Source organism: Podarcis liolepis (genome assembly GCF_965112155.1).
Source record: "Podarcis liolepis genome assembly, chromosome: 11".
NCBI lineage: Eukaryota > Metazoa > Chordata > Lepidosauria > Squamata > Lacertidae > Podarcis > Podarcis liolepis.
The window spans coordinates 12,270,579-12,295,557 of NC_139565.1; the positions used below are offsets into that span (position 1 = coordinate 12,270,579).

At 45.1% G+C, this 24,979-nt stretch overlaps 2 protein-coding genes and 1 long non-coding RNA gene across 6 annotated transcripts in view; 1 reads left to right on the forward strand and 2 right to left on the reverse strand.

Annotated features, from left to right (window-relative positions):
* Positions 1 to 12,259, reverse strand: part of SEMA4D (semaphorin 4D) — a 118,348-nt gene extending 106,089 nt beyond the window's left edge. The window contains exon 1 of one of the 3 annotated variants that reach the window (XM_083464836.1): positions 11,840 to 12,259. The gene's annotated coding sequence lies outside the window, so the exon portion shown is untranslated. Of the gene's footprint in view, positions 1 to 11,652; positions 11,807 to 11,839 lie in introns of those variants that run through there. The other 2 variants (XM_083464840.1, XM_083464837.1) reach the window with 2 other exon arrangements.
* The window catches only part of LOC310688492 (uncharacterized protein), a 193,396-nt gene that overhangs the window by 126,054 nt on the left and 42,363 nt on the right, over positions 1 to 24,979 (reverse strand). The window lies entirely within an intron of this gene.
* Positions 1 to 24,979, forward strand: part of LOC310688506 — a 486,265-nt gene that overhangs the window by 87,881 nt on the left and 373,405 nt on the right. The gene's annotated exons all lie outside the window — the stretch shown is intronic.

Below are 24,979 nucleotides of genomic sequence, written 5' to 3' on the forward strand. Positions count from 1 at the left end.
GCAGACGGTCCGGGAATCAGCATGTTTTTACATGAGTAGAATGTGTTCTTTTATTTAAAATGCATCTCTGGGTTATTTGTGAGGCATAGAATTCATTCATTTCTCCTCCCCAAACTATAGTCCGGCCCCCCACAAGGTCTGAGAGACAGTGGACCGGCCCCCTGCTGAAAAGGTCTGCTGACCGCTGGTATAGATGCATCTATACCTGGTATAGATGGCAGCCAGAAAAAGCCTTGCTGAGCCACACATTTATTAGAACTGCCAGCATGTCACCTGCAAGCTTAATAAGTGGTAATGCATAGTTGATTTTTCATGCAAAAAGGAGATGAAGAAAAAACAAATTGTGACAAGACATTACAACACTAAAGGCTACTAACATTAAATGGTCAGTATTTCCCTAACCCAGAGCTTTCCAAACATTTCATGTTGGTGGCACACTTTTTAGACATGTGTCATTTTGCAACACAGTAATTCAGTTTTACTAGCAAACCAGAGGTTAAACTAACGCACAGGGAGCATTTGTGCGACACACCCACACACTGCAGCTGATACACGAATGTGTCGCGACACACAATTTAGAAAGCTCTGCCCGGACCCAAAGAGTGTTTGCAAAATACTTTGGGCAGGAGTAGTGTGGGATTTTCGTATGTGATTCCTCTAAAGTCATAAATCAGTTTTACTTAGACAAGAAGTTAGTTACGGAGAAACCTGAAAATCTAGGAACAGCTGTCGAAATTATGCATTTCTAACCAATACCGGAACAATTAAGCAAAGATGAGGGGAATTTCTATGGCTCAGTTAGTCCAGGTAGCAGAACAGTATTTAGCCACCTAAGGGTGAAGGCAGGCAGATATTCTGACGTTTGTTGAAAGGGGTTCAAAACACGTGCTGCCTAAGCAGAAATAAATGCCTCTGAGTTCAGGAAACTTCATAGAATCATAGAGTTGGAAGAGACCACAAGGGCCATCGAGTCCAACCCCCTGCCAAGCAGGAAACACCATCAGAGCACTCCTGACATATGGTTGTCAAGCCTCTGCTTAAAGACCTCCAAAGTAGGAGACTCCACCACACTCCTTGGCAGCAAATTCCACTGTCGAACAGCTCTTACTGTCAGGAAGTTCTTCCTAATGTTTAGGTGGAATCTTCTTTCTTGTAGTTTGGATCCATTGCTCCGTGTCCGCTTCTCTGGAGCAGCAGAAAACAACCTTTCTCCCTCCTCTATGTGACATCCTTTTATATATTTGAACATGGCTATCATATCACCCCTTAACCTCCTCTTCTCCAGGCTAAACATGCCCAGCTCCCTTAGCCGTTCCTCATAAGGCATCGTTTCCAGGCCTTTGACCATTTTGGTTGCCCTCCTCTGGACACGTTCCAGTTTGTCAGTGTCCTTCTTGAACTGTGGTGCCCAGAACTGGACACAGTACAACTTATCCTAACACGATTTTAAAAGTGTATGTCTACTTAAGGATTAAGAGCAACCAGTAGTCTCTAATAATAATAGACTCCATCTTTGCAAGAATGTACACAGAAGAAACCATAATATCCCCTGGCACTTGTAGCCCCGGCAGGATGTGGTAGAACACTGCCTTGCCAACAGAACCTGCTCAAAATAGCTATGTTGCCAACCCTAGGAGAAACTAGATGAACACATGCACAATTCATGGTATGCAAACGCTTAAAGCTACTTTAAAATACTTCAGTGAAGTTCTTAAAAATTAAACATGCTAGCCTATATGCCAACAGCTATCTCTTTCCGTTTTCAAAACAAAAACGCAATTCTGCAGTTAGATATTTATCTGTTTGCAAGGGTGCTGCCAATGGCTCTAAGGTCAGCAGGCACAGAAGTCTGGACTCACTTCCATGTATCTCATTTCCTTTCCTTCTGCAAGGCAGGAACACTTGAGAAAGCCTTTAACACACAAGTAGTTGTTTCGGCACTTTAGCCACTACAAACATTAGGGACTTTCCACATGGAAAGAACTTCCATAGGGCTGGCGTGGGCAGTATAAAATCTGAGTGCCCCATTATCACCGCGTGAAAGAACCGCCACCCGGACCCATCTATTGGGATACTCCAGAATTTCCTGCATTGAAAATGTTGTGCTAGAATATAGGTAGGCAAACTAAGGCCTGGGGGGCTGGATCCGGCCCAATCGCCTTCTAAATCCGTCCCAAGGACGGTCCGGGAATCAGCATGTTTTTACATGTGTAGAATGTGTTCTTTTATTTAAAATGCATCTCTGGGTTATTTGTGAGGCATAGGAATTCATTCATACTTTTTCTTCAAAATATAGTCCGGCCCCCCACAAGGCCTGAGGGACAGTGGACCGGCCCCCTGCTGAAAAAGTTTGCTGACCCCTGGACTAGATGACCCCCGGGGTACCTTCCAACTCTGTAATTCTATATGTATTTTAGGGTTGCAGAAACATCTCTAAAAGGATTTTGTGAGCATGTTTAAAAAAAAATACTTGCAAAACTTCAGTCCGCCTATTTGCCTCTACAGAATCAGAATAATCTTTATTTGCATCAGCCACTAGCCATAGCTATAAAATAAAATAAATGCACTGAAGACAGGGATAAAAGCTTAACTATACAAAATACATTCTGGAGGTTTACGTCAATAATCAAATAATAGATCTTATTCTAATTGCCCCTGCTAAATTTTTTTTTGCAGTTTTTGCTGTCACCTGGTCACCCTGATCTGCTAGAAGAAAGGACACGATACAAATAGTTGAGGCAGTGTTAGAAACTGAGATATGAAAGCTATGAGCCAGGGGTAGGCAACCTAAGGCCCTTGGGTCACAAGTGGCCCATGGGGGTCGTTTAACTGGCCCACGAGGCGCCCCCGAACCGAGCCACCCACTCGGTGAGCCCCCGCGCGCTGCACTAAACCGGCACAGCACAGCACAGGGACTCACTTCCACGGTGCCGAAAATCACATCTGCACAGACACCTGAAATCACAAGCGCGCACAGGCGTGATTCGGCCCACAGAGGGATATCCGCTGGAGTGAACCGGCCCAGGTAAGGTAAACCTTGCCGACCCCTGCTATGAGCGAAATGGCACCTTAAACCTAGGAATGTCTAGGCGCACTTTTTAAATAACAAGAATACAAAGTTGAAAATGAATTAACTGTAGCTGAAATATTACGGTGGACCCTCCGGATATGAACTTAATTCGTTCCGGGGGTGCGTATGTACCCCGTAAAGTCCGCATCTAGAGGCGCCGCTTCTGCGCACGAACACGGCACAATAGAGCGCTTCTGCACATGTGGGAAAACCAGGAAGTATACAGCCAACCCCCAATAATGAAATCTTAGGCACCATACTGTGCCCAGAGCTCAGAAACTGGTGGCGCTAATAAAATTCCATCGCAAAACACACGTAGAACAATGGAAGTTTTGAGCGCTGGGTCCAGCACAAGAAAGCAAGCGACGTCTGTGCTTGATCTATAATGAAGTTAAGAGCAATGCAGACGACATAACTGTGTATCAGGCTGCAAAGGCTTAAATAATTCAGGTTTGTAAAGGGGTTGCGTAAACATGTGGGATACTATTGAGCTCCAACAGTTCCCTTTACACCACCACAAATGGGTATTTTCTGTTATGAAATGTTCTTTTCTCACCCTCTAGACTCTTTTCTCATGCAAAGTAGGATAATAGGTTCTGGGCTAAACAAGAGGCGTTATGAATTTCAGAAGTATTTGGTTTAGCCACTTTGACAACGATCACCTATGTTCATAGTTTTTCTGCTCTCCCAGCCATTCCGATAGAAGAATTGATTCTAAGAGCTGTATGACTGAAAAGAGCATTCTCCCCCCCCCCCAACTAAGGAGGACAGCCACCCAAACACCTCATGGCAATTCACATCTCACCATGGATGAGGACTATCCAATTCCTGGAACATGGAGTTGTGGAAGACTCGCCAGTGGCAGTGTTCAAAATTAGCCAGGTGCCCTGCGCATTTTGCACTTGGCTTTCGACTACAGTGGTACCTCAGGTTAAGTATTTAATTCGTTCTGGAGGTCCGTTCTTAACCTGAAACTGTTCTTAACCTGAAGCACCACTTTAGCTAATGGAGCCCCCTGCTGCTGCTGTGCCGCCAGAGTACGATTTCGGTTCCCATCCTGAAGCAAAGTTCTTAACCCGAGGTACTATTTCTGGGTTAGCGGAGTCTGTAACCTGAAGCATATGTAACCCGAGGTACCACTGTACTTGTGACCAAGTATGGCGCCTGACATCTCCACCATCTCCCGCAGTGTTCAAAACTCCCATTGTTTTAGGCCAGGGGTCGGCAAAGTTTTTGTGGCTTGGGCCGGTTCACGGTCCCACAGACACCTCGGTGGGCTGGAGTGTGTGTGTATGTGAACACGCATGCATGTGCAAACGCTATTTGCGGTGCTCCTTCTGGCGTGGAGGAGGCGTGCGCAGCTTCCCATTGGCTTCAGAAGCTTCCTGGAGCCAATGGGAAGCCGGCTAGCGTCACAGAAGGCAGTCCGGCGCTCTGCTCCACGCCCATTTACCGCGGCACATGGGAGCCGACCGACCAGGGCTCCCCAAGTGGGCAGCGGGGGCCCAGGGGCTGGTTAAACGACCCCCATGGGCTGCTTGTGGCCTATGGGCCTTAGGTTGCCGACCCCTGTTCTAGGCGCATTTTGCGACAGGGAATTTCATTAGCGAGAGCACTTTCTGAGCTCTGGGCGCAGTACTGTGCCTAAGATTGCAGGTTAAAACTGCAGAGTGGAAGGAAAAGAGGGTCTTTTCCTGCCTCCCCACTTCCAGCTACTCTCTGAAGACTGGAGAAGAGACCCTCTTAAGAATATTAGAGGGGTGGGCAGGAGAAGGACTAGACCATGTGGAAAATGAAGATAATATTTTAGCCGCAGTTCATTCATTTTCAGCTTTGCATTCTTGTTATAAAAAAGCGTGCCTGGACATTCCATTGTTGTGCCCATAACTTGGGTTTAAGGTGCCATATACCGCAGTTTTCACTTTATAAGACGCACCAGACCATAAGGTGCATCTAGTTTTTGGAGGAGGAAAACAAGGGGGGAATTCTGAATCCCAGAAGCCAGAACAGCTAGAGGGATCTGGCTTCTGGGGTAGCCTCTGGCTGTTCTGGCTTCTGGGATAGCCGCGCCAAGCCTCTTCAGGGCAGCGGGATGAAGGCGCCCCTTCGCGCGAGGCTGCACGTCGCTAAGGCAGAAGCCAGGAGAGGCAGCATCCCTTCCGCAAAGCGGGAGGAGGAACAGGAGGAGCCCCTTCTGTTCTTCCTCCCACTTCGCAGGACAGGCGCGTCGCTGCAAGGGCGCTGCGCAGTTCTCCCTCTCTGCGCAGCGCTGAGAAGGAGAGCTGTGCGGCGCCCCTTCAGCGAAGCAGGAAGAAGAACAGAAGGGTCTCCGTTCCTCCTCCCGCTTCGATGAAGGGGCGCTGCACAGCTCTCCCTCTCTGCACAGCACCATTCGCTCCATAAGACTCACTCACATTTCACCTAACTTTTAAGGAGGAAAAAAGTGTGTCTTATGGAGCGAAAAATACAGTAGCTTTCATATCTCAGTTTCTAACACTGATCTGGAGGTACATGCCTGTGGATCCTTGAATCTGGACTGTTTTCACACACTAATATCACATCCTGTAGAATTCTATCCCTTATATTTTATCTGCACATTGGAATGAATTTCTGGAACCAAAATGCTTTTTCTGTGCAGCCTGAGAAGTAGCAGTCACCATTAAGAAAAAGAGGAATAGGCCAAAATATATGGGAACTGTCCCTGAATTGAGTGGCCTTTCTTCTTTTAGGTTGTCAAAACCCTTAACCTAGCTCGTGGTTGTCATCTGAACTAGTCAGATGTTTAACTGAGAATCAATCACACTCAGTCCATCATATGAAAAACAAGACTGTAGAGCAGTCTTACACCAAAATGGCAACCAGACATTCTGTTTTGGTGACTGTTACCTTGATTAAAGGAGCCATTTGGCACCTAGCTTATATATCTGAGTTAGTGCTGGTGGGGTACAATTGACTTCTACCAAAGCTGGTACAGTGGTACCTCGGGTTAAGTACTTAATTTGTTCCGGAGGTCCGTTCTTAACCAGAAACTGTTCTTAACCTGAAGCACCACTTTAGCTAATGGGGCCTCCCGCTGCTGCCGCAGTACGATTTCTGTTCTTATCCTGAAGCAAAGTTCTTAACCCAAAGTACTATTTCTGGGTTAGCGGAGTCTGTAACCTGAAGCGTATGTAACCTGAAGCGTATGTAACCCGAGGTACCACTGTATATGTATTTACACCAGAACAGTCCGTACAAGTGCACTTCACTTTTGTTTGGGTAGTCAGTCCAAACCGTAAATCAGCCTGGAATACACTTGGAGGTAAATTCCACTGAGGTCCGTGCGGCTCTCTTCCTAATAAGCATACTTAAGATTTCAGTTATGCAGTACAATCTGAAACATGTGACTCAAAATAAAGGCCTTCTGATTCTAACTAGTCTGACTCCCACCTAAGTGCGCATTAGGACTGCAACCGTAGCCATCGTAATAAAGTAGCTGGAACATCTATGAAATCTTCTTGAAGTCATATAGGGTGGTCCCTTGGTTCTCAAATGCCTTGGTACTCAAACAACTTGGAACCCAAACACTGCAAACCTGGAAGTAAGTGTTCCGGTTTGTGAACATTTTTAGAAGCCGAATGTGCTCCGTTTTGAGTGTTACGCTGACGATCTAAGTGCCACACGTCCGTTTTGAGTATTACACTGAGGTTTGTGTGTTTCTGCTATTTATTTTGCATTTTTTGTTTTTGCCGCTCTCTTTTGTTTGTTTTTGTGACTATGTGAATCAACTACTGATTAATTGTGTGACTGCAGCACATTGCTTATTGCTTTCTTTTTATGAATCAATGATCTCGTTAGATAGAAAAACGCGTGTTAAATTCCTGTTTTACAGGTTGTTTTCAAAAGTCTGGTACGGATTAATCTATTTTGCATTACTTTCTACGGGAAAGCACACCTTGGTTTTGGAACACTTTGGTTTTGGAACAGATTTCCAGAACGGATTAAGTTTGAGAACCAAGGTACCGCTGTAAATAGGTTCCATCCCCAGAATGGTACCTTCCAAGCCAGCTCCCGTATCTTGATCGCAACCGCTTTTCTTTCTCACAAGGCAGCGCAATTCAAACTGTGACATGTTCTTTTCCCTCTCCTGCTTTCCTAAGGCCTAAGGCTCACAGGATGCGCCATAGTGCGTTAAACAACTAGAAACACAGCCTGGGCTCTGAAAAACAACAACTGATGCAGAACCTTCCTGCACCAACATCAGAAAAATTGCAAAATCAGCAGCCTCTGTACAATCACCCTATGGGAACCAGAGCTTGATGCGAAGCCACCAGTGTTTTCTAACTGCCATGCACAAGCATCATATCCTATCCCCAAACCATGCAATCAGTCTCTAGCTCACAATCCATGTACGTTAGGTGCCTATTAATAAAAACATGAAACTTTCATAAACTGCATCTTCGCTGTGCTGCACAGCTGCAGACTCAGTCAACAGGTAAATCAACAGGTGGGTGATTTGTTGCCCAACTTCCAGAAGCCCCTGGATTTGGCTCTGATGAAACTCATGCTAATGATTTAAGACGTTCACTCTGCTGGATGCCTACTGAATAACAATTAAGTTTGCTACCATACATACACAAGGGGAAAGGAGGACAGAGAGAGAATTAGATATTGCATCTTGAAAATAGATCTGCAAACAAAGGAAGGGTTTTTTGTTCTTCATCTATGGGCATTTGTAATAGGAGATTTATTTAATCTCCTGTTCAGAAAATCACACAGCTCACTTTAACCCTCTCTTCGCTACCTATGGGCCTGGTGCTATTTGAAGCATGATGGGGGAGGGCAATTTTTCTATTGAGTGCTACTCTCAAACATAACATTGCTGGAAACAGCACAGAAAAATCTGATTAAGGAATGGAATGCAATGTTGTAGGACAACAACAAGTTAAAGAAGCTACAATATTGCAATACCTTTTGTGTTCCAGAGAATATTATCAGGGAGTAAGGAATGGCCTGTGACTAAATAGCAGAAGAATAGCATCTTTCTTTCAATGTCCAGGGCAAGCTTTGTTTCTCAATCAAAAAATGTTTCATTGTCTTACATTTTTGGAACGCAGCAAAACTCGTGCCTTTCTGGTTTCCCCCTCATAGTGGAAAACTATCCTTCTTATCAAATCAGTCAGGAAATCAGCTCTGCAACATCAGAACCACTTGTCTGCTGGCCCTTCTCACATGACCAAACTGACAGTGACAGCAAAAATTAGTTTCAATCCAAAAACGTTCTTCATTCATAAGGGCACGATTGCTATTACCTAGAATCAAAGCCTTCTAATATGAAAAATCACTGCCTTTCAGATAAAGCAGAAAGCTTAATACTGACAAGGCTATGTGACTTCTTAATTAAAAAATGCACCCCATTAAAATTCAGCAGAAGTGCCGTTTCGACTTGTTCCTTCACTGCACAGAAGAACTTTATATGCACAAGATAAATGCAAAATCAGTCCAAACAGAAATCAGAGGAAAATGTAAGCAGGGATAAGATAATGGAAAGAAAAGCAGCAATGGATAATTGCATGGGGTAATCTACAATTTCTTAAGTAGTTTGCAATTGGATTACATAGACAAGAGAGATATTTACAGTGGTACCTCGGGTTAAGAACTTAATTCGTCCTGGATGTCTGTTCTTAACCTGAGGTATCACTTTAGCTAATGGGGCCTCCCACTGCCGCCGCGCGATTTCTGTTCTCATCCTGAAGCAAAGTTCTTAACCCGGGGTACTATTTCTGGGTTAGCGGAGTCTGTAACCTGAAGCATCTGTAACCTGAGGTACCACTGTACTGTTCCACTATCAGGCCCACCTGAACAGACAGACCATCAGGTGATAAGACTGCAGGGATTTGAAGTACTGGGTGAACTAGTCTAATCCTTGGGGGAAATAATGTGTACATACATCTCTAGAAGTGTAGGAGACAGACAGCCTTTAAGTTTTTTACTGAAAAGGGTGGAGGCTACGTTGAGCCCATGGAAGGAGAGTCTTTGGTTCCTCCTCTACCTACTCAACTTTTAAATACCATTTTTTTTGTTGCATTTGCAGCCCATTTCACAGTTCTGGTGCATAGTTTTCCTGGGCAATTTATCCCCATTGATATAATAATTTTGCATGCATGAACCTGACACGCACCTCATGTGACCTTGCAAAATTTGCACACATAAAAACCAAGCTAGGCAGGTCCGTTTCACCAGGTCTGCCAGTGAATGGTTTGCACCATGGGTTTCGGCTGTCAAGAAGAATGAGGAGAACACAGCCCCACGCCTCTCCCCACAAACAAAGCATCCTAGCTCAGATCTCCTATCCCTAAACCCGGCTAAGATGGAAGATGTACAATCCCAAAAACTCACGTTAATAGGAAAAAGGGCTCCAAGGAGGAACTCTCCGCCCAATGTTATTCTTGTCACTCAGTAGTATCATTGCGGAGTCAGTGGATTTTGGGTGTCCTCTGAAGCTGCTGTCAAGAAGGTTCTCTCACCATCTGCCCATCCCATGGCACAACAGCATATAATAGTGCCAACCACTTGTTAAAACCCTTTTATCATGCATCCCTTTTATTGTGGTATTTTTTTAAAAAAAATAATGAGTTGTGTAATATTACTCTGCTGTGGGCACACCCATTCGTGAAGCACAAAACCCCAACATGAAAGCTACACTTGAAAGCTGCATGGTATCTTCAGACCACAGTCCCAAATAACATGGAAGCAGGAGAGCAGCATCCCACTTCGAACCAGTTTGGAGGGAATGAGGGACTGCCCAACGGCACCTGATGTCATCTCAGCCCATGCCTTAAAAACAACAACAACAACACAGCGCCACTGAAAAGGGTTTGTCTTAAAACCCATTAAGGTCAAAAGATAATGTTTTGAAAAACGTATGTATACACGGAATTAAGTTTTGAATGACTTAATGCTAAGAAAATACACATGCAGGTTTAAGCTCAGAAATAGCCCCCAGGGAGCTCTTTGCAGTGTTAGATTTATCAAAAAGCGGGGGGGGGGGGGGCAGCTTCTGTATCTTTTCCATGTTTACACTGGCAATCATCGAGAGCCCAACTGAGGACAGGCGCATGGAGACAACAGGTGCACTGCGGTCCCACTCAACATCCTCTTCTCCAAAATACTCTGTCCATGACCGGAAGACACACAGACTCAGATTCCTTGCCCTAACCCACTGCAGTTTCAGGAGGATATTTCTACTACCCCTATTCCATTGAGCAAGATGTACAGCACTCTATATTGCCTCAGGGAAGTAGCTTTCTGAGAGAGGACTTGTCAACAGATTCAGAGAGGAAATTTATCAACCTGTCAAACCACACAGGGTTCTTGTTTTGTTTTCTGAAACTATCCAGAGCATCACTGGTTATTTTCCACTGGGTCAGTCTGGGCCCATAAGCACCGGCTATTTTTTAATTCCCTTAGTTGGGCAATATATTTCCCCATAAATATAAACATTAATGATAAGGGCAAGACAGCAGCCACTCAACCCGGATTAAAATGGAAAGCTAATGATATTGCATCCGTTTCCAGGGAAAAGTTTAGCAGATTAATTCTTCTCCCCCCCCCCCACGCCCTCCTTCCTTCAGTTCTTTCCACAGCAACTCCATTATTGCAAAAGGCCCCTTCCCTTCAGCCTTATGTAAAATCTCACCGGGGAGGCAGGGAAAAAAGACCTTTTAAACGTCCTCACCAACCACCACCACCAGGCGGAAGAAACACAGACGCAGCCCCCTAAATCATGACAGGGCAATAGTGGAAGCCCACCTCTTCCCTTGAAGCTTGCACACAAAGAGAGGCTGCGTTGCCCCCATTGATAAAAAATAAATAAAAGGGCGTCGGGGAGACGAGGCGGATTCACCGGAGCGTCTGCGCAGGCAGGTGAACATGTTAGACACCGGTTGCAGAGGATGCAAGCATGCATGCACTCCGGCTGCAAAGCGCCCAAGCGGGGAGCCGCTGGGTGGAAACGATGCAGCGAAAAAACGCTGAAATAATGCAAAACGTCCAAACCCACGCTGCGGTCTCTTTCTCGCCGCGTCCAAACCCAAGTTACCTTTGGACAGCGAAACGGTTTGGGGTCTTGTTTTGTTTTTTTAGCGTATGGGGATAGGCAGCCGTCGCCACGCCAGTTTCTCCTGTATCCCTCCCCCAGCCCGCGATGGGAAGGCGCCCACCACTCCCTGCGCGCCCACCCGAGCGGCAAGCGGCGTCGATCGAGACCCCGCGCAACCCCCATAAAGTCCTCCCGGGGCCCGCCAGCCCCGGGCGCATAGCCCCGGTCCTTTCCACCACCACCCCGCCTCCCGATCGGAAGAATTATGACTGCAGCGATTACGATGGTGATGGGCTTGCCGCTCGCCCTATCCCCAAACACACGCATGCACACACACACACACACAAACACAGCGAGGAGAGAGTGCCTTTCCTCCAGCAACCACCGGCGTCCATAGCTCGCCCTTGCGCTCCCACCAGCAAAGCCCCGCAAAACGCATTCCAGCGCCGCCCTCTCCCCGCGCAAAAACCACTCTCTCCCAAAAAGCCCCGTCTTTGCAAACCTGCGAAGGGAGAAGAAGCGCTTCTTTCCTCCCAGCCCGAGATCCTCCAGCGGATCCGAAGGGGGTTGCAGAAGACGGAGGCGGCGGCTCCTCCCGCACGCCGCCTTCTCCTTCCCCTTCTCCTCCTCCCTCCCCGCCTCCCGCGATCCGCTGCAGCATGCAGAAAAAAGAAGCAAGCGCCCTTTACCTGCTGTTGCTCTCCAACTTCTTGATCCTCTCTGCTGTTTTGTTGCATTGATCCCCGAGAACAGGTTCGCGGGCCCTTCGCTGCGCGCCCAGCAGCAACTGATGGGAATGGCAACGGGGGCGGCCAGCGAAGGAGGAGGAGTTGGTGCCAGTGTGTAACAAGTTTGGGTTGCCCCGCAGTATGGCGGCGGAGGGAGGAGAAGCAGCGGCAGCGCAGCGGCGAGGCGCGCTCCTGCTCTGCAGCCAGCCAAGCCAGCCAGCCAGCCAGGGGAAGGGGCCGGGGGTGCCCCGGCCGGCGTCGAGGGGCGGGGAGATTCAAAAGCTTGGAGCTCGTCGGGGAAAGGAAGAAAGGAAAGGCGCACGGCGGCGCTGCCTGCGTTTTGTTGCTCTGCCCGCCGCGGCAGGGAGGCGCTTGGTTTGCCCCAATCTCTTTCCACGTGCGCCTTCCCCAACCTCGCCACATGCGCCCTCCTCTCGGAAGCGAGAGGCAAACCTGGACGTCCGAGGCGTAAAACAGACAAAACACACGTAGCCCTCCAGGATTGGGACACACACCGATTTCCACATTTTCTGTCCGCGTGCTACTGGCCTTTCTGGGAACAGGTTGCATCAACGCTGCTGGGCAACATCAGGGTGTAAACCCGTGGTTCCCAACGCGGGGCACATGCCCCACAGGGAGGCAATGTGATTTTTAAGGGGGGGGGGGATTCGAGATTGAGTTATTTAACAGTGAATGGCCTTTTAGGTTTCCTCCACGTGAATAGGACTTCACTTTTTGAATAATAAGAATTACTGGCCCAGGGCCGGATTTAGGTTTAAGCTAAACAAGCTATAGTTCAGGGCCCCACTCTCTTGGGGGCCCCCCAAAAAAATTAAAGGAAAAAACACCTGGATGTACGTTTCCAAAATATAAGATAAACCAAAACAAACAAACATAAAATAAACAAAGAAAACAAAATAAAAACAAATAAAATAAAACCAACATACAGCAACAGTGTTTTGTGTTGTGTAGGCTCCTATGGTGTAAGTAAAGGGCCCCGCCTGCTAACTAATATATCACTGGTTTGCTATTGTTATTATTTCATGTTATAGCAAGTTTCTAGACACTGGATTATGAGTCTTTGTAATTTGTGTTTCTAAAGGAACTTGTTATTGCCAAATGCCAATGTGTTTGTATTATTTTGTTATGAATAAAAAATCCTTTTAAGTTAGAGCTTAATAATTTTTTCACTATTAATATACTTCTTAATTGTATTTCTGTTCAACAATTAATTTGATAAAATACACGTTTTGTTATGTGTGAACGGCTTTAGAAACCTATTAGGGTAGGTCCATAAATTACCGTATAGCATATATTCAACACAAAAAACAGTGACAATTTGTTGTTGACAAAGGACAGCTGGACATATAAAGGGCCCCATTACCTTCAGTAGCTGAGGGCCTCATCAGACCTAAATTCGACCCTGGGTGGGCATCAGGATTTTAGAGATGCTTAGGTGGGGCATGGCCAAAAAAAGGTTAGGAACCACTGGTGTAAATGGATACCACAGAGCTCTGAGATGGCTTTCTTTTCTTTTTTGTAATATTTTCTATTAAATTTTCAAACGTTTCTAACCAGTTTACTTCACGTACAGTATACCTGTGGTTCCCAGTTAACTAAGGACTGCAGATCCCCTGCTTTTCAAAAGCCAAGCAATGCACCCCCTACTTTTAAAAATATGATGCCTCTATGGTAGTTTTTGTTATGTGAAGGGTGTCACAGACCCCCTGGACCACCAATGGTGAACCATAGCAATATAGCATTCACTTTTGTTTCTGTTTTTGACTTCCCACCTCCCTCTCACCCTGATGTTTTTATTCTTATCCTTAGTTGCTGATTTAATTATACTTGTTCTTTCTGAACATCTTTTTTGCTGCCTCTCTTATCTTGAATCCTGCTCATGATATCACTAAAATGCTGTGGCAGATAGTAAAAAAAAGGCCTCCAGTTTTCCATAAACAGTTGATCATTTTGTTGATGGTTTGTTTTTCGTAAGGGGGAGGTGTGAGTATCCTGCTTTTTTGTTGTTATATTGAGCAACACTCTGCGTTTTAATGTGTGTCCCTTTCCTGCTTCAGAAGTAAAATAGCTATGCAAATTATTTACCCCACATAAAAGGTCTCAAAAAACTTTTGCTCTTTTTGTCTAACTTATTGTATAAACTGAAGGAAATGAAGTGCAGGAGAGAGGATAGTGATGAAAGGAACAATGATAGAGGCATGAAGCAAAACTAATTTAAAGATGTATCCCATTGGTTGGGTGTATCACACCCATTCGTTGTTCTAGGTAGGATTTGATTGCAAGTATGGGTGGTGGTTGTTTTGTGTTTTGCAAAATATTGGTTTATCCATTAATTTTCAATTCATTATATATCATTTCCCAGTAAACCTTAACCTTACTACAAGACCACCACATATAATAAAAAGAACCTTCTTTCTCTTTACATTTCCAACACTGATTTGATTTGGATTTATACATTTTTGCCAATTTACTCGGTGTTAGGTACCATCAATATATCATTTTCATATAATTTTCTCTTAGAGAGTAACATGCTGTAAATTTTATATCCATATTCCACAATCGTTCCCATGCTTCCATATCTATATTATGACCAATATCTATTGCCCAATGTATCATTGAGGATTTTACTTGCTTATCCTGTCTCCCATTCCAGTAATATCTTCCGCATTTTAGACAACACTTTTACATTACATTCCAACAGGTTGTGATATATCCCCAAACCCTCATATCCTATCTTTCTTAAATACTTCATTCAAATGATGATATTGTATCCATGTTGTTAATTTTCCTGATAATTCCTCAAATTATTTTAATTTATACACTCCTCCCCCTTGTTTACTTAAATTTCTATAAGTTGTCCACCCTTCTATCATATGCTTTTTCTTTACCAATATAGCTTCCAACAGTGAGAGCCAAAGTAGTGTTTTTACCTCTAATAGATTTTTGTATTTATCCCATACTCTATACAATTTTTTCCCTAATTATATGATTTGTAAATCCTTTATGTACTTTCACCTTTTCATACCATAGATAAATGTGCCAACCAAAATTTTTATCATGACCTTTTCAGTCTAGAATATGTGAATTCTCCAATGTCATCCATTCCTTCAACCAACAAAGACAAGATGCTTCATGGTATAATCTCATATCCAGGAGGGAGAAACCTCCTCTCTCTCTTGCATCTATCAATATTTTATATTTTATTCTTGGGGTTTTTCCTTGCCAAATATATTTAGAAATATCTTTTTTGCCACACATTGAAGCAATCTGTATTGTCAACACTGGAATTGTTTGAAGCACAAATAACATTCTAGGTAATATGTTAAATTTTATAGTCAATTAATGGTTTAGCCTTTCATTTTGGTGGGTCAATTCCAATGTATTCAGCAACTTTATCCCCTTATATTCAAATAATACCTTTTAGTGTGGAAAGCTCATTAAACAGGCAAAACAACTTGAAATACCACTGGTCTCTGCCCTTGGCATTAGTTTCAAATTACAGTATTGGAAACCAGAAGACAGAAAAATCTGGACATTGTAGTTTTGCCGGCTCTCAAGCAATTTCTTAGAATTTTACCTAAAAACCACTTTGAGGTTGTTGCTTTTTATAATCAAGCAGTGTATACATTTTATGAAATAAAGTAAATAAATTATTATTTGCCTTTCTTCCAAGGAGCTCAGTTGGGTACCGTTTTCCCTTCCTTTTATCTTCACAACCCCCCTGTGAGGTGTATTAAGCAAAAAAGAAATGTCGGAGGCAAGGTGAGCTTTGTGACTGAGTGGGAATTTGACCCAAGACTCCCCAGCCAATCCTAACCACTGCACCACACTGCCTTGCTTTCTGCTCATGCACTCTTCCCTCATGCACAATAAAGGAATACACCGGTTTGTCGCACCTAACTCTCTTCCAGCTTTCAGAAAGGAAACAGTTAAAGGATGATACAGCCAGCCTCTCTTGTATGCAGCTGCTGCTAATTGTGTTTATCAGTCAATGAATGATTATATGACTGTGTCAGCTCAGGATAGCTGGGCATTTATTAGTATAAAGAAGAACAGGGGTTGGTAGTATCTTCAGGAATCATTGCACTGTGCTGACGATTGCTATCATAAATAAAGCTCATCTTTTGTGGGGGTTTGCTGTTAATCGCATTCTTAATTTTGCATGTCATTGTGGGTGTTTTGTCTTGTTCTAAACTATTGGACCATTTGTGCAGAATCCTGTAAATACCGTATTTTTCGCTCTATAACAAGCACCAGACCACAACACGCACGTAATTTTTAGAGGAGGAAAACAAGAAAAAAAATATTCTAAACAAAACAGTGGATGAAAGATTTTTGTGGTTCATGCTGTGGCCACAGACATGTGATCTGACAGTGAGTTTGGAGTAGCCCAATGCAAAAATCCTGAGGATCCATGTGGATCCATGCTTTGTAACCACGGAGGAGGGAAGGAAGGGGAACCACGGATCCTCTGCTCACGACTACAGCAGATCCCTCCTGCCACCCACAGGCATTCGCTCCATAACACGCACAGACATTTCCCCTTTCTAGGAGGAAAAAAGTGAGTGTTATGGTGCAAAAAATACGGTAAGTGTCCTGTGAGTGTTTCTCACAGAAATTAGAAGAGAGAAAAATGACCAGTGTAATTTCACAGCATGTATCCATGTAAATTTGTCCATGTGAAAAAATGGACTGCAGATACGTCTGAGCAAACCAGCTACAATCTATGTCATTTTGTAATGGAAGCCCTATTCACAGAACCTGAATTACATCCTTCAGACGGGCAGACAGTACGTGGGTAGGAAACAGCAGAGTGAGATGCTACGTTTATGACCAAAGATGCTTTTGCTGATCTGCTGATGAGCTATCGATCGCCATCATGCTCATTTTGCAGGACTGCAATGGCCACTTGCTTTGCATTATAGATCACTTAACTGCTGATATATGTGTCTACTTTTCCCCCCTCCTCCACAATATAAGAAAATACTAGCATCAGTGATGCCTAGTTTGGCTGCAAAGTTTGAAGGTGGCGTGTTTGAAAAACAGTGGACATTTGCATTTTTTATTAAAAAGCATTACAGTGGTACATACGCCTCAGGTTACATACGCTTCAGTTTACAGACTCCACTAACCCAGAAATAGTTAAGAACATTGCTTCAGGATGAGAACAGAAATTGTGCGCTGGCTGCACAGCAGCGGCGGCAGGCCCCATTAGCTAAAGTGGTGCTTCATGTTAAGAACAGTTTCAGGTTAAGAACGGACCTCCGGAACGAATTAAGTACTTAACCCAAGGTACCACTGTATAGTAATTAAAAGCACCTGAATTTTAAAAGTGGATCACAAACTAGGAGGCAATAATAAATGTCTTTCGCCCTGTTGGTCTCTTGCTCCCTTCCTGAATACCAGAAATTTACTTCAAGACAGCATTAGAAGCTGAGATACGAAAGCTGGGACCTGAATGGCACCTTAAGGTTATGGGCACAACAATGGAATGTCTAGGCACGCTTTCTTATAACGAGAATACAAAGCTGAAAATGAATGAACTGCAGCTAAAATATTATCTTCATTTTTCACATGGTTCTCCTGCCCACCCCTCTAATATTCTTCAGAATGTCTCTTCTCCAGTCTTCAGAGAGTAGCTAGAAGTGGGGAGGCAGAAAAAAGGTCCCCTTTTCCTTCCAATGCACAGTTTTAATCTGAAATCTTAGGCACAGTACTGTGCCCAGAGCTCAGAAATTGCTCACACTAATGAAATTCCCTGTTGCAAAATGCACCTAGAACAATGGGCGTTTCAAACACTGTTTCAAGTAGAAAAGAAATATCCCGAATGATAACACCTATCCTGTCACTCTCGTAAAAAGTTTATTTGCAGCATCAGCCTAACCATGTCTATTAGTAGGTAAGTCCTATGGAATTCAGTAGAGCTTACTCGCAGGTAAGTGGGGTTAGAATTGCAGCCTTACACAACATTATTATGTTAAATGAGGGGGGAAGGAAGGCAATATGCTATATAACTATTCACCACTTAGATTTCTTACTAAGAACCACTAAGATGTATTATTTTATGTGTGCATTCATTCACTTAAAAGACTTCTGTACTGCTTTTCAGGTAAGACTGCCTCTCAAAAAGGATTGCCATCAACCAAACAGCCATTTAAAAAGCTTGCAATGCCCAGTTACATCTGCTCAACAACTTTTGTGTCCGGAATTTCATTTTTTTTAAAATACGGCAACCCTACATAAACCAAGGTTACAAATCCAAACTCTCTTACCGTCGCCGAAACAGAATGTCTCGTTGCCATTTGGGGGCAAGATGGCTCCAAAGTCTTATTTGTCAAATGATGGTCTGACTGTGCCTGATTCTCGGTTAAACGCCTGGCCAGTTCTGATAGAATACAACAGATAGAATTGTGAAAAGAGTCCAACATCCAAGGATCCTCAGGCATGCACCTCCAGATGGTGGAGACATCAGGAGCCATCTTGATCCCTAGGCATCTTCACTTGGTTGCAAGCGGTCCAAAGCAAGGTGCAAAATGCGCCTGGCTAATTGCAAACCCTGCAAATGCCTAATGATCGTGCATGAGAGGCGGATGCAAAACAGGTCTGGACAGCATGTGACTTGCCTGCCAAGCTGAAGGTACAAAACCAGCCACATTTTTGTGGTAACCTCTATCATTTCCATCCCTAGGCAGGGATCAAACCCACATTTTAGCAGACGTAGCTGATGGCCTGTGCTCAGCTTCGTAGGTCACATGCCGTACGGCCCTTCCTATGATAGAAAAACAATTTAACATCACCTGTGTCATGAGGATTACTGTTAGTGTTTTCATAGCAAGCATGAGAGTTTGCAGAAGATGCCAGGGTGCACTTAGTGAAGTGTGCTGCTGTTGCAACATCTGCAAATGGTGTCTGTCGACAGTGGCGTAGCGTGGGGGGTGCAGGGGGGCCGGCCGCACCGGGCGCAACATCTGGGGGTTAGTGTTAGGGGGTGCAAATCCACGGGTTAGGGGGTGCAAATCCACGGGTTAGGGGGCGCAAATTACTTGCCTTGCCCTGGGTGCTGACAACCCACGCTACGCCACTGTCTGTTGATATGTGCCCTGAGGCTGTGTTGCTGTAATTTCTTCTTTGGAAGGGTCTCTGCTGGCACAGCCTAACCAATTCAGAATCTTGTACAGTCAGGAGTTGCACCTTAAAAGAAAAATGAGAGCTGCGATCCTGCACATCAAATCCAAACGTGCCTCTCTGGCCCTTCTGTACTGTGACTCAGCCAGCCTCTGTCCTGTGAATAGTGACAAGATCGCTCATAATGTGTGACGTGGAACTGACTACCAAATATTTATTTGCAAACCACAAAACTCGTGGGAAGATTAATCATGGCTAGAATCTAGAGCAGACCAGTCAGGCTGAAGACCAGTCATTCACTGCTTTTTCTTTTTGCAGAGTCATCCAGACGCATGGTCTAGAAGTTAGCTTGGTTAATTTAGGTTACGGTAGGAGCTATTGCAGAGTGGTTTTGAGACCAAAACATACAAGACATAATTAAACACCATTAGAAGCCAAGCACACCCTTTTAAGTAGACATGAATAAGTACCTCAAACAAATATTCAACTCTGCTTCAGTTTGAACATATCTGCTGTTGGGTTCAGAGGAGTCCTTTGCCCCAAGGCATGACCCCCCCCCATACATATTTTTTAATTAAATACTGTGTTTCTACAACATTAGAAGGAAAATAAATTAAGAACAGAAAATTGAATTAAAGTAAAATGTAAGGACTGTTCCTACTCACGCACAAAAATCATTTCACTCTCACACGGTAAGAGCTATGAATTAAAAAAATTAAACATAGAGCAGCACAAGGAAACACGTAAGTTAACTTTAGTCAGCACTGAGGGTGGAAAGCTTTTTGCAGGAGGGACTGCATATACTGTTTACAGTTGTACCTCGGAAGTCGAACGGAATCCGTTCCGGAAGTCCTTCAGCCAATCAGAAGCCATGGAAGCAGCAACGGGTGTTCGGGTTCCAAAGAACATTCATAAACCGGAACAATCACTTCCGTGTTTGTGGCGTTTGGGAGCCAAAATGTTCGTCTCGCAAGGCGTTTGACTTCCGAGGTAAGGATGTATTTGCAAAAGGGAAGAGCAATGCAGGTCCCCACAAGATTATACAGTCATACCTTGGGTTAAAGTAGCTTCGGGTTGCGCTCTGCGGCGACCTGGAAAGCATTACTTCCGGGTTTCGCCGCTCGCACATGCACAGACGCTCAAAATGACGTCATGCGCAGACGTGGCAAATTGCGACACGCGCAGACACGAGTTGCGTTCGCTTCAGGATGCGAACAGGGCTCTGGAACGGATCCCATTTGCATCCAGAGGTACTATATTTTGCATATATTCTGACTTGTTTATTTTCTGCATTTATATAGTTCCTTTGACTTCAAGGAGTTCAAGGTGGTGTACATGATTCTCCCCTTGCTCCTATAATCCCCAATGGAACCTATGAGGGAGGTTAGGCTAAGAGGCAGTGACTGGCCCAAGCTCACCCAATGAGCTTCCTGGCCAAGGGATTTGAACCCTGGTATCCCAGATTCTAGTCCGACACCCTAACCACTACACCACGCTAGCTCTCTCACTTCTGCTCAGATGGTATTAGGACAGTCATACACCTTCCCACTTTCAATACTGTTAGTGCCTGCATGTGGTTTGGGGTGGACATATTGCTTCATTTCCTGTCAGTTCATGCTTGTCGCTTCCTTCTGAAATCCTGTGACATTTTCTGCTGCAAATGTTGCGGTGGTCTTTTTTTTGTTCTCCTTTTGGTTGCGTTAGATTTCAGGGGTGCCCCTCCAGATGGCAAAAAATGTGGTGATATCGCAACATCACCACAAAACAACAGATAAACTGGAATAATCTGTGGACACTCCAATATCAATCCAAAACTATTATTGCATCAATGGCATGTTGCCAAATACACCTGCGAAAAATAGGGGGGAGCTGCCCCTAAACGTGTTATGGCATTGCTGACAAAGAACAGAAAAAGCATATAGATCAAGGATGATGATGTGAAAGAACCAGGTACTTTGCGTGACCAGAAAAAAGAAAAAAGCTTAGCATATAAGTTCCTGACGAGCATAAAATTTCAAATTTGTAATTCCTTGACAAATGCCATGCTGGTAAATGAGGCCGTAAGTGACACATTCGCTCAGTTTCCTAAGTGAATGAAGAAGCTATGTTGCCACTTTTAGCAGAGGGCATAATTAATTGCACAAACCGAAAGTTCAGTTATGCGCTTGAATCCCTCTTGCAAAACGCTGACAGTCTGGGGCATGGGTAGGCAAACTAAGGCCTGGGGGCTGGATCCGGCCCAATCGCCTTCTAATTGCGACCTGCGGAGAGTCCGGGAATCAGCGTGTTTTTACACGAGTAGAATGTGTGCTTTTATTTAAAATGCATCTCTGGGTTATTTGTGGGGCCTGCCTGGTGTTTTTACATGAGTAGAATGTGTGCTTTTATTTAAAATGCATCTCTGGGTTATTTGTGAGGCATAGGAATTCGTTCATTCATTCGGCCCCCCCACAAGGTCTGAGGGACAATGGACCGGCCCCCTGCTGAAAAAGTTTTCTGACTCCTGGTCTGGAGGAACTGCGATTTCACTCTTATTCTACTGTTAACACTGTACCGTTTGTGGTCTTCCCCTTCCCTTCCCTTCCCTTCTCTAGCCAGTGGCTCATTCACATGAGCAGCAAGTACAAAATGTAAGCTGTCAATTGACAGAATGGAGCCACAGTCACTTTATCCTTGAAGCACACCTGGAGCTGCCTTCATCGCAAGGTAGTTCTTGCTGTATTGTGTGAATGGGCAGAGGCAGAGCTAGCTGCCCCGGTACCTGTAGCAGCGCATATGCTGTGCCCATGGGGGCGGGGCGAGCCGCCCATGGCGGGCTGCTTCCTGGGCAGAGGAAGAGGGAACTGCTCCACTTTGCCAGCACCCTTCCTCCCTTCCCTCTTACTTTTGACAGATCAGGGGAGACTCCCCCCCCCCAGGAAGCAGCCCAGGAGTGGGGGGCAATGGCGCACCACCCGCCTGCGACTCCCAAGCCTCCCCCGAGCTGTCAAAATGAAGGGGGAAGGGGGGAAGGCGCATAGCTGTCAACTTTCAGATTTGAAAATAAGGGATCAGCAGCCTCACCTGTCCCAGGGACAGTCTATGGGATATCTAACAATCCGGGATAGCAGCGGGAAACGGCGCTGGAATAAGGGAATTTCCCGCAAAAAAAGGGAAGGTTGGCAGCTATGGCAAGGCGGCGCAGCTCCACCCCTTCCCCTGACGGCTCAGGGAAGGCTTGGGAGCTGCCGGCGGGTGGCACGCTGAATGTCACCCCCCTCAGTGATGACACCCAGGGTGATCCGCCCCCGCCGCTCCCTTCCTCCGCCCCGTAAATGGGCAGCTCATCCCACACTGCTTGCATGAGTAGACCACTGCACTCCTAACTGTGAGGGCTGCCCCAGTTACTGCAACAAAATAAGTCTGACCACCTGCACCCGGATTGGCATGCAAGCATACAGACCGGCTGCCTTCACTGCAAGGAATGGGACAACCTGGAAAAGCAAGGATGGAGAAGGGGGGGGGGGCAGAAGGGCCATTTGGCCTGGGGCCCCAAGCGCAAAGTAGGCCTCAGATTCAGCCACATTAATTTTTTGCCAGTTGAAACGTTTCACTACTTGCCTTTATGAGCATCAGACCACATTGTGACATGCTCTCTCAGCTCAGAGCTGCAAACTGAAGCAAGTAAGAGGTGCATTTTGGTAAGAGATTTTTATGACTGTTGTTGCTAACTGACACAGATTTCTTGTCATATGCTTTATTATCAACAGCAACATTGCATAAAACTGAGGTTTACCCTCAATAATTAGTGTGTTTGCACACAAAAAGGCCAGGGAAGTATTTCCTAAAAAGATAATTCAATTTTCCCCACTCTGTTTCATTTACGTATTTTATCCTTTTTTGGTTTTATTGTGGTGGGGGCCCTCTGACAGGGCCTGACACCAACACTTGGGATGGCTGAGGCCCAAGATCAGGACAATCATGGAAGATAAGAAATGCCAGAACTGATGGGGTGAGGTGCACCATGGGAGATGGTACAAAAAGGGAAATTTAACGGAAAGCCTGCAGTCCCTCTGTGGTTTCTGCTTCCCTTAAAATGTGTGTGATCAAGACATCCTGAAGCTGTCATTTAGCAGGAGCAACATTAATTAGGAATCTTGCTGCTGTCATGGCAACATTAAGCACTGTTGTTACGTAAGGGTCCATTGCCTCAATATATATGCCTACTCCTTTCTGTACTACTACTTACAGACCCTCCATGTGTTCCCATTTTCCAGGGACGTCCCTGATTTAGAGAAGCTATCCCAGTTTCTGATTTGATCTTGGAATGTCCCACTTTTCCTTAAAGGTAAAATTAAAGGGGCGCCTGACCATTAGGTCCAGTTGTGGCGGACTCTGGGGTTGCAGCGCTCATCTCGCTTTATTGGCCAAGGGAGCCGGCGTACAGCTTCCGGGTCACGTGGCCAGCATGACTAAGCTGCTTCTGGCGAACCAGAGCAGCGCACGGAAACGCCATTTACCTTCCCGCCGGAGCGGTACCTATTTATCTACTTGCACTTTGACGTGCTTTCAAACTGCTAGGTTGGCAGGAGCAGAGACTGAGCAATGGGAGCTCACCCTGTCACGGGGATTCGAACCACCGACCTTCTGATCAGCAAGTCCTAGGCTCTGTGGTTTAACCCACAGCGCCTCCCTCCCTATTTTTATTATAGAAATGTTAGAGGGTATGGAGTTACCTGACCTCCGAGCCGTCTGAAGGCAATCCTGTAAAGGGAAGATTTTTGTTAATGTTTCATGTTTTCTTACGTTTTTATAGATGTTGGAAGCTGCCCAGAGTGGCTGGGGCGACGCAGTAAGATGTGTGAGGTATAAATAGCAGAAATATCAGTATGGAATGGGACGTCCCTATTTTCATGGGAGAAATGTCGGAGGGTATGTACTTATGTTCTGCTACTTCATAATAACCAGTAATGAATTCTGTTGCTTTCAGACTGTTAAGCCGTTCCTGCATTGCAAGGCATTGAAACGCTGCTTTGCATCAAGATGGATTGATTCCGAAGGCGTTAGTAACTAACGCTAAGAATGTTTGTGAGTGCCCTGACATAGCAGTCAAGCCCCATTTCTTTACTGGTGCTGCAGTCCTTAGGAATGGAACGGGGAGAGAAATAAAAGTGTGATGAGTAATACCGTTCTTGCAGCTGCTTCTCTAATTTCCCTAGAGTCAATTGAGGGTGAACAAGGCACTGCTCCACCAACCTCAGGCTGCTCTCAGCCATTCCCAACCTCCCTGCCTCTATACTTGCGACCAGCTCTGAGGCTGTGGCTGTTAGCATCTTTCCTTCTTAATCTCACTTTTGCTCTTGTAGGGAGGAGGATGGGGACAAAACCAGAATGAGCTGACTTTGCCCACCATTTTCTCTGCCTCTGCTTGTCATTGGCTCTCGCGCTACCTTAGTGTTGCTGTAAAGTAGAAACCAGGACTTTTAAAAATAAAGACCCCAAGATTGTTGAACCACCAAAATTGTTGAGTTTTTTTAGAGGAAAACCCAAAAGTTGTTGAGCTTACTTTAGACAAACTGTGATTTTCCGTACACGAAGATCCAGGACACCCCGCTGCCTTCCAGAAATATCCCCCCAGACGTCACTTCTGACTTTGAAATCCCAGTAATGTCCAGGAAAATCTGGACATATGGCAGCCCTACTTCCATGCTTTCTCTCCCAGTTCCATGGGGCACCAGCCACCATGGACTAGGGCTTGAAGTGTTGCAAAAGCTGAGTTCCTGTAATGAATCTGTCCAGCCAACCGCTGAACCACAAAAGAAGAAGTTATCATCTAAAATAATCCCATGAATGAAATGAGAAACGAGACACTTCCTTTTCATCTGTTCCTTTCTCTTAACTTGCCTTTGTTTTACTGGCAGGATTTCACTTGCTTATGATCTTTGTCCTTCTCAGTTTATAAAGGCATGCGAAGAC